The sequence below is a fragment of the Capricornis sumatraensis genome, chromosome 12 (assembly GCF_032405125.1).
Source record: "Capricornis sumatraensis isolate serow.1 chromosome 12, serow.2, whole genome shotgun sequence".
Lineage (NCBI taxonomy): Eukaryota > Metazoa > Chordata > Mammalia > Artiodactyla > Bovidae > Capricornis > Capricornis sumatraensis.
Window position 1 is genome coordinate 87,355,713 of NC_091080.1, and position 8,253 is coordinate 87,363,965.

The following is an 8,253-nucleotide window of genomic DNA, read 5'->3' on the forward strand; positions in this document are numbered from 1 at the left end:
ATAAGGATAGCCCAATAATAAAATTACAAATTATGATTCTGGAAGTTCCTGATTGAAAATGTGGAATTTTTGAGGGTTAGTTGTTCCACTGTCCATGAATATTTATTATAATGACTGTGTGTTTCGGCATACTAATTTTTATGTTTGCATGGCAGTGTTTTTGCAGGGGTCCCATTATTTACAAATGCTAGCTCACTCATTTACAAATAAACTTACCCAATAAAGAACGGAGTGCTTGGCTAGCCCTTTTTAGTTCAATGTAGAAGCAGCAGGATATAGCAATGACTCTCTTGGAAGCTGGGAATTTGGCCAGTCTATGAGCAAAGGCTTAGTGCTCTGTATTGATAATGAAGAAGATGGATTATAACAATATTTGAGTTTTTTATTTTGAACAGTTCAACCTGCTTACTCCAAGGCCCTCATCCATTTTTTTTTTTTTTTCTTTTTTAAAACATAAGAGCCAAAGTTAGGAATCAGGCTGGCTTTTCCTGCTCCTTTATTCCTAACCTCTGGATGCTGTTGTTTAAGTCTTTTCTTTATTTTTAAATGTACTTTTAAAACTTATTTTATTTACTTTTTGGCCGTGCTGAGCCCAGCATGTGGGATGTTAGTTCCCTGCCCCAGGATCGAACCCATGTCCCCTGCAATGGAAAGGCGGGTTCTTAACCAGCGGACATTCAGGGAGGTCCCCTGTTGTTTTCAGGCTTACGAAAGCCCGTCAGATTTAGTCTCTCCGCCTCACTGCTACTTTCTGTCATTTTCATCACACGCTCACCTCTCTGTTTTCAGCCTTATTCCTTTCCGTTTCACCCTGCACACCATCACCAAGTTCGTTTCACCGCCCCCTCAGGAACCAACAGGCTACCGTATTCAGCCCCGTCCCTCTGGCTGCTTTTCGAGGCTGCCCATGTTTGGAGCTTGTCGTAGTCAGCTGGGGCTGTCATAGCAAAATACCACAGATGGGGCCACTTAGACAAGAGGCATTTAATCCTGGTGTTTCTGGAGGCTAGAAAGTCCTAGATCAAGGGGTCAGTAAGGTAGGTTTTTATTCTGAAGTCTCTTCTCCTGCCTTGTAGGAGGCCTTGTCTCTCTGAATACTCGTATGACCTCTAAATGAGCCCCTTGACTCTTCTGTTACAGTAGTGAGTCTCCTTACAGAGGCTCTAACCCTGTCACACCAGGGCCCTGCCCTTCTGACTTCGCCTAACGCTGATTCTCTCCTGAAGACTGTGACGCTGGGAGTTAGGATTCAGCAAATTCGGGGAGGACCCAGATATGCAGTCCACAGCAGGACTGGCCCTCATTCGTGCCCTGGGTGTCCGTCCCGCCAGGGCTCTCACCGGGAGCACCGTTTCCCCACACCGTGACGTCACCTGCTTTTGCACCTGAGACCCTCCAGCTTCGCGTCCCCCACCCCCAAACCTGTATACTACTCCTCTCACCCCGAAGACTTTCTTCCTCTCTTGTACTTGCTCAGATTGGACCTGTCCTCAAGGCTCACCCAAAACTGCACCTGCTCCAAAGCACACTTCTCTAACCTTCTTTGATTCATGCTAATAATCTCTTTCCGTGAACTCTTCCAGTTTCACGTGCATGCAGGCCAAGTTGCTTCTCTCCTATCTGACTCTCTGCGACCTCATGGACTGTAGCCCCTCAGGCTCCTCTGTCCTTGGGATCCTCCAGGCAAGAATACTGGAGTGGGGTGCCATGCCCTCCTCCAGGGGATCTTCCTGACCCAGGGATCAAACCCGCATCTCTAATGTCTCCTGCATTGGCAGGGGGGTTCTTCACCATTAGCGCCACCCTTACAGTTATAGTCCCACCGTATTTTAACAGTTACTCTTGACTGCTTTTATGATATTAGTGAAATATCTTATTGGGATTTATACTTGGTAGCATACTTTTATGTCTACAGTCTCATGTGATTCTCTCAAAAATCCATTGAAGTAGAGTTTAGTTGAGATTCTATTTTACGCGTAAGGAAGTTGAGGCTCCATGAAAGAAATGATTTAGAGAGTTTATAAATCAGGGTTCCAATGCTGTTTTCTGACTGTAACCTTCATGATCCATCTGCTCATTCCTTACCCCATTTTATGAATCTTCTTTCTAAAATATTTTAATTTAAGTTTTCTGGTATTTATGTGTCTCTTTAGACTGAATTTAATTCTTTCTTGGGGAGAGAAACAAATACAATGCATCTCTATGAAGGAATTTAAAGTTCATCCCATTTGAGTGTCTTCCCACTAAATCCTGTTGCTGTTGCTCAGCCACTAAATTGTGTCTGGCTCTTTGTGACCCCACGGATTGCAGCACACCAGGCTTCCCTGTCCTTCACTGTCTCTCTAAACCCTACACTGAGTTATTGTGTGATACATAGTAGTCTCGCCACTTAATACACGAAGAAACTGACAGACACAAGCAAGTGATTTCTGCCTTCCATCTACTGGATTAGGCAATGTGTCTTTATTTATTTATTTATTTTTCACTTGTGAACCGTGTTAATGAGAAACCCATAGAAAAGAGAACACATCTATTCTATTCCAAGCCATTGTCATTTTTTGTTTTCTTGTGATTGCAATGGTGTAAATCTAACTTCTTTGGTGCCTGACCTCAGCATATTTTGGCCTCCCACACAGAAGATGAACCGTGAGGTTACAGCTGTTAGGGTGGGGGTGAGGCGGTGCGAAATAGCTGAATAGTGGAAACCTACCAATCACATGTGACCCCAGTCTACTCAGACACTGGTGCAAGAAACCACTCACACATTCTTTTAGAGTGATACCAAATCAGAAACATTTAATGGGCACTGAAACAGCCGAGTTAAGAATCAGGTTCAGACACGTCGAGGTGTGATATCTCCAACCAGAGCCAAGTGAGAAAAGAGTTAGCCCTTGAAATGGCCAAATTAAACAGGACACAATTGAGAGCAGGTCATCCCTCCAGGCCCTCGTAAACTCGCACGTGGGAACTTTTGAAAATGGAGTTAGTGCCGATCGTGTCTTATTTTGCTTGGCCGTGTAGTGGGCTCACCCTTCAGGAATTTGGCTTTGACTGGATATATCACACTTTTATGTGTCTGACCTCCTCCCTCAAGCCTCCATTTTTCACACGTGCATGTGTGTGTGTGTATATATATATATATATATATATTTTTAATAGAATTTAAAAAATCAGATATGGTGTTACGTTAAGTTTAGTAAGAGGTACAGATTTTAAAAAACTACAAAAAAAGACTGTGCTGAAGGCCATGTAGTTAGATGACCCAGGATGTGGGTCTGCTTGAACTGTGTGGGCTGAGTTGACTAGTACTGGTTAAGATCAACAGGTAAGCCACTGGGCAGGGGGTGGCGTGGAGGTGGGGCTCCTGAACCCCACCTCAGCAGCTCACCACCCGTGTTCTCAGAAGCAGGATGCTCAAAAGCAGACAGCTGCTGAGGTGACACGACAAGGTTAAGGGTCACATGGTAGAAAGAGGATGTAGTGACATCCCAAGAGGGCGCCCGTCCAGCTTCTTGCAGGTCTTAAAGCCAACAGACCGCGTGTCACGACTCAAAAGCTGCCGTTCTTGGGACTGGATGCCGACGCAGGGGAGAGGATGTTAAGAACGTGATGAAAAAACCTGTATTTCAAGCGTATTTTCCTCCTAGGATGGTCTGTGTCCTACCCGTCAGCATATGTCCCCTCCTTGGAAGCTGTAAATGGAAACAGCTACTCACCCATGAAGTGTTGGCAGCAGAGATTATCATGGAAAAATTTCATGGCATTTGATTAACTTGAGAGTTTCTATTGCAATGTCACAGAAAGGGATCTCTACTGAAATCCCTTCAGCATCCAATTCTGAGTCACCATCTCAAGTGACTGCCCGTGTATTGAGATACATGTATATAGAAAACTGTATTTGGGGGCCATAACCAACTGATGGTTCTTTTCTATTTCTTTAATAAGGCATTCAAAGGAAAGGAACATCAAGATTAATAAGTTAAGCTACACACACACATATATATATATGACTCATTAAATTGCATTGTTGTTAAATATAATTTAAATATGTGTGTGTGCTCAGTTGCTTAGTCGTGTCTGATTCTTTGTGACCCAGAGGACTGTAGCCCACCAGGCTCCTCCATCCATGGGATTCTCCAGGCAAGAGTACTGGAGAGCATTGCCGTTTCCTTCTCCAGGGGATCTTTCTGACCCAGAGACTGAACCCTCATGTCCTGCATCTCCTGCGTTGGTGGGTGGATTCTTTAGTACTGAGCCACTTGGGAAGCCCCATTATATTGCGACCCCATGGACTGTAGCCCACCAGGCTCCTCCCTCCATGGGATTCTCCAGGCAAGAGTACTGGAGTGGGTTGCCATTTCCTTCTCCAGGGGATCTTCCTGACTCAGGGATTGAACCCGGGTCTCCTGCATTCCAGGCAGACGCTTTAACCTCTGAGCCACCAGGGAAGCCCATATCTATGTAGATATATAGATAAATATATAATGTTTTCAGTTTAAGTCCTGCAAATTTCTCCTTTCCCTTTTCACATTCACATTCTTTGGCATTGCTGTGCCTGCATCAGAAACAGCCTCAACCACTTCTTATGGTCTGACATAAGGTGTTATCGTGGGGTTGATTCTAACACCAGACAGGTGAAATAATCTTTTCTACTGTCAGATTTCAGGCAAGATTCAGTGCTCTGAGCTGAGGAGAGGCGTGGTAAAAATGTGCATTTTCATGCCCATCCAGCCCTCTGACTGTTGTGTAGTTAAGGGTAATTCTCTTAAAAATTTGATGGTGCTTTTTTATTCGGCAGTTTCTCGCTGAGGTCAAGGTTGGCAGAGGACCAAACAGCTTCTGTTCCAACTTCCCTGTGGTTCCCTTCCAGGTCAGTCCTGGGCTTCTGGGCTAATTTGAGAAGTTTCTGCAGGTCTCCACCGTTTCTGGCCAAGGAGACCTCTGGGAGGCCAGCTTAGAACCATGACTGCTTTGCTCAGCTGTGTTTGCTGGGCACCTAGCTTGGAAATCTATTTTTCTCTGTGCAAATTTCCTGGATCTGTCTATTCATTACTGAAATTTCTGGATAAAAGACATCTTTTATGATTTGACCAGTCATTTATGCTTTGGCCAGTCATTGTTTAATTGTGTGTGTATTTTCTTAGAAAACTAGGGCTAACTTGCCAAGCATCTGTTTTATTCGCTTTAATCTATATTTCCCAGGGCTCACTTCTAAAATTCAAAGGCCCCTTTGAAGTGGCTCTGAGTCTTAAATGACTAAACCTTTACTTTCCTCTTTCCACAAACCCCGTGCATTTTTAAAAAAAGTGTCTCTAATGGTCTTTATAACTTTGTAATTGGTCTCTCTTTATCACAAAACCATTGATGTGCCAGAATGTGCCATACTAGAGACTGATGGTATAGTGGAAAGACTCTTCACGTGGAGAGATGAGAAGCTGAAGGAAACTTTATGCATTCATTAGACGTTAATTATATAGCTGGTCTGTGCAAAGTTTTGAAAAGTGTATTAGTTGCTCAGTAATGTCTGACTCTTTGAGACCCCGTGGACTGTAGCCCGCCAGGCTCCTCTGTCTGTGGAATTCTCCAGGCAAGGTCATTGGAGTGGGTTGCCATTTCCTTCTTCATGAGATCTTCCTGACCCCGGGATTGAACCCACATCTCCTGCATTACAGGTGGATTCTTTACCGTCTGAGCAACCCGGTTGCATAGTAAATGCATATTTACATTTATATTGTAAAATAATCTAGATATAATATGAGATTGAGTGGAATGCTCTTTATCTGAACAAACATTGTGACTGAAACTCAGAATAAAAGGATTTTCTGGAAGAAATGATTCTAATTAATTGAATTTGAGAGAAACAGTCTCGATTTGGTAGACATAGAGTGGAAAAAACTATTTCCCAAGGACTGGGAGGATGGCAAAAAATAGTGAAATAAAAGTGAAATAATAGTGAAATAAAAGGGCTAAATCAAGTAAGTGCTTATAGCACAGAGCCTATGATGAGCTGACTTAAGCTAAGATAATACATTTCATGGCTTGAAAAAGTGGAAAGGATTACATAATGAAGTTGGAGAGGTGCTCTTAAGGGAGACCTTTAAAGACCGTGGGCATGAAGTTAACTAGACAGTATCATATTGTGGGGAAGTTGGTTTTAAACTTTTTTTGTGTGTTCAGATGGATTTTCTGGAGTGTCAGTGTTTCTCTCTTTGATTTGCTAATCAGATCGTGTTAAATATGAATCGCAAATATAAAAGACAATATACAGGATCCTAAAGCAAGGAAATTGATCTAATCCCAAAGCCAAGCCCGATGGCTGGCAGACAAGGTTTGCTCAGTAAATAAGTGATACTCCAGTGAGCAAAGGTCCTAAGTCAGCTCACTTCCCCGGCTTGTGCATCACTGCACACACTCACGACTGATCGGCAATGCCTCTTTCACTGAATACTGATCACTTTTTATATTTTTAAATCTCAGTCTTAATCAATTCATAGAAACTCAGAAACTTTCCTAAATAGAACACTCCATCTGAGCGGTGGTAAACAAGATGTTGAAGTCAGCATAGTGGAAAACAAATTATGCAGAGGATCTGTGTGCCATGGCTGAGAAAGGATAAAAAAAAAAAAAAAAAGGACATTTTTTAACCCACTGCTGCTTCCTTAATTGTTTTGGCATGTGAGAATCGGAGAGTCACTCAGGCGAGCGAATGTTAGCCTCCCAGAAGCCTGCCACTTGGCTGCTCAGATCAGTTCATTTTCAGTGTAGCTCCCCCGGCAGTGGTTAAGACACAACAGCATAAGGGCAGGCAGGATTGTTCTGTTTGAAAGGACCGAAGGTGGCTTTGAACTTTTCACTGAAGCGAGTGTCATGGGCTAAAGCCTTCAACCAAGGCTGCAGTGAACCACAAAACTGTCTCCAGGACTCAGCTTACTGCTCCTAACTGAGGCTGAATACCCATCAAGGATTCCAAAGTGATGCTTGACAGCAAAGACCTTGGCAGCATTATTTGTTTGGGTTATTATTCAGAGTCAACATATATGTTATAAATGCTTCCTTTCCTTTGTTTTTATTGCCTTCCCATACTTTTACGAGTTTGGCAGGGAAACTTCAGAAAAATACGGTGAAAAGGAGTACATTTTCTGCAGAGAGTTTAAGGGGATAGTTAAAATTTTGTAAACAAAGCATCATCTCTCACCAGAGACATGGCTCTTCTCCCAGTTATGGGTGGAAGAAGACCGCTAAAAGCACCACAGCCCTGGGAATACCCAAAACAGGACTGAAGAACAGCTGATGCTGCTACATTTCACAGATGCAGCCGCTGAGGCTGGTGGAGGATAAATAGCAACCTCCTAGATCACACTGCCATCCAGTGTAGGTGACAGAACCAGTATTGGATTCCAGATGTTTGAACTCTAAACCACCGTGTTACAATTATTAAAGGGATGCTTCCTGAGTCCCCAGTTATTTCTCAGTCCATGTACGACACTCTGCATCCTGGTGGTTGAATCCTACAACACCAGACAGAGCCCTGCTCCTGAGAAGTTCCTCCTGTTGCTAGGGGAGATGAAACATGTTTAAACAGAAACTCACCAAAATAGAAGACAGTGAAGATGTGAAGACTTAATGAAAGTGAAGTCGCTCAGTCATGTCCGGACTCTTTGCGACCCCATGGACTGTAGCCCACCAGGCTCCTCCGTCCATGGAATTTTCCAGGCAAGAGTACTGGAGTGGGTTGCCATTTCCTTCTCCTGGGGATCTTCCCAAGCTGGGTATCAAACCCGGGTCTCCTGCATTGCAGGGGGACGCTTTGCCATCTGAGCCATCAGGGGACCCACCATGTGAAGACTTAAGAAAAAGGAATTAAGAGGTAGGCATTTTAAGCAAAGTAGGCTCGTTTTTGGCCCCAATCCCTTGTCCTTTGAAGCATAAAACATGATATTGATAAAAGAAATGTCCACTTATTGAAGTCTGGGGAAGTCTTTCTGGCTTATACATGAGTTAATTTGAATTTTATGCTAGTTAAAACAGCCGATTGGCGACTTTCAAATGTATATTGTACATCTGCTTGAATTATTCAAGGAAAGAGTGCATTGACCAGAGGTAAAGAATGTTCATGTTAAAAGTAGATTAAATGCCTTCCTTCCTGGGATGCCAAGGCAGGGACTCCTTTGATGATAAGCGTCCCTTCCCAGGTGCCAAGGCCAGGATGACTCACTGTGTAGGTGCTGTGTTTTTGAAACCTTGAAGGCATGT

The 8,253-nt window shown here is 43.5% G+C and overlaps 1 non-coding gene across 1 annotated transcript; it reads right to left on the reverse strand.

Moving 5' to 3' along the window:
• Window positions 1–4,375: 4,375 nt before the first annotated feature.
• TRNAS-GGA (transfer RNA serine (anticodon GGA)) lies at window positions 4,376–4,448 on the reverse strand. The gene has a single exon. It is a non-coding gene; the product is annotated as a tRNA-Ser (tRNA).
• Window positions 4,449–8,253: the final 3,805 nt, after the last annotated feature.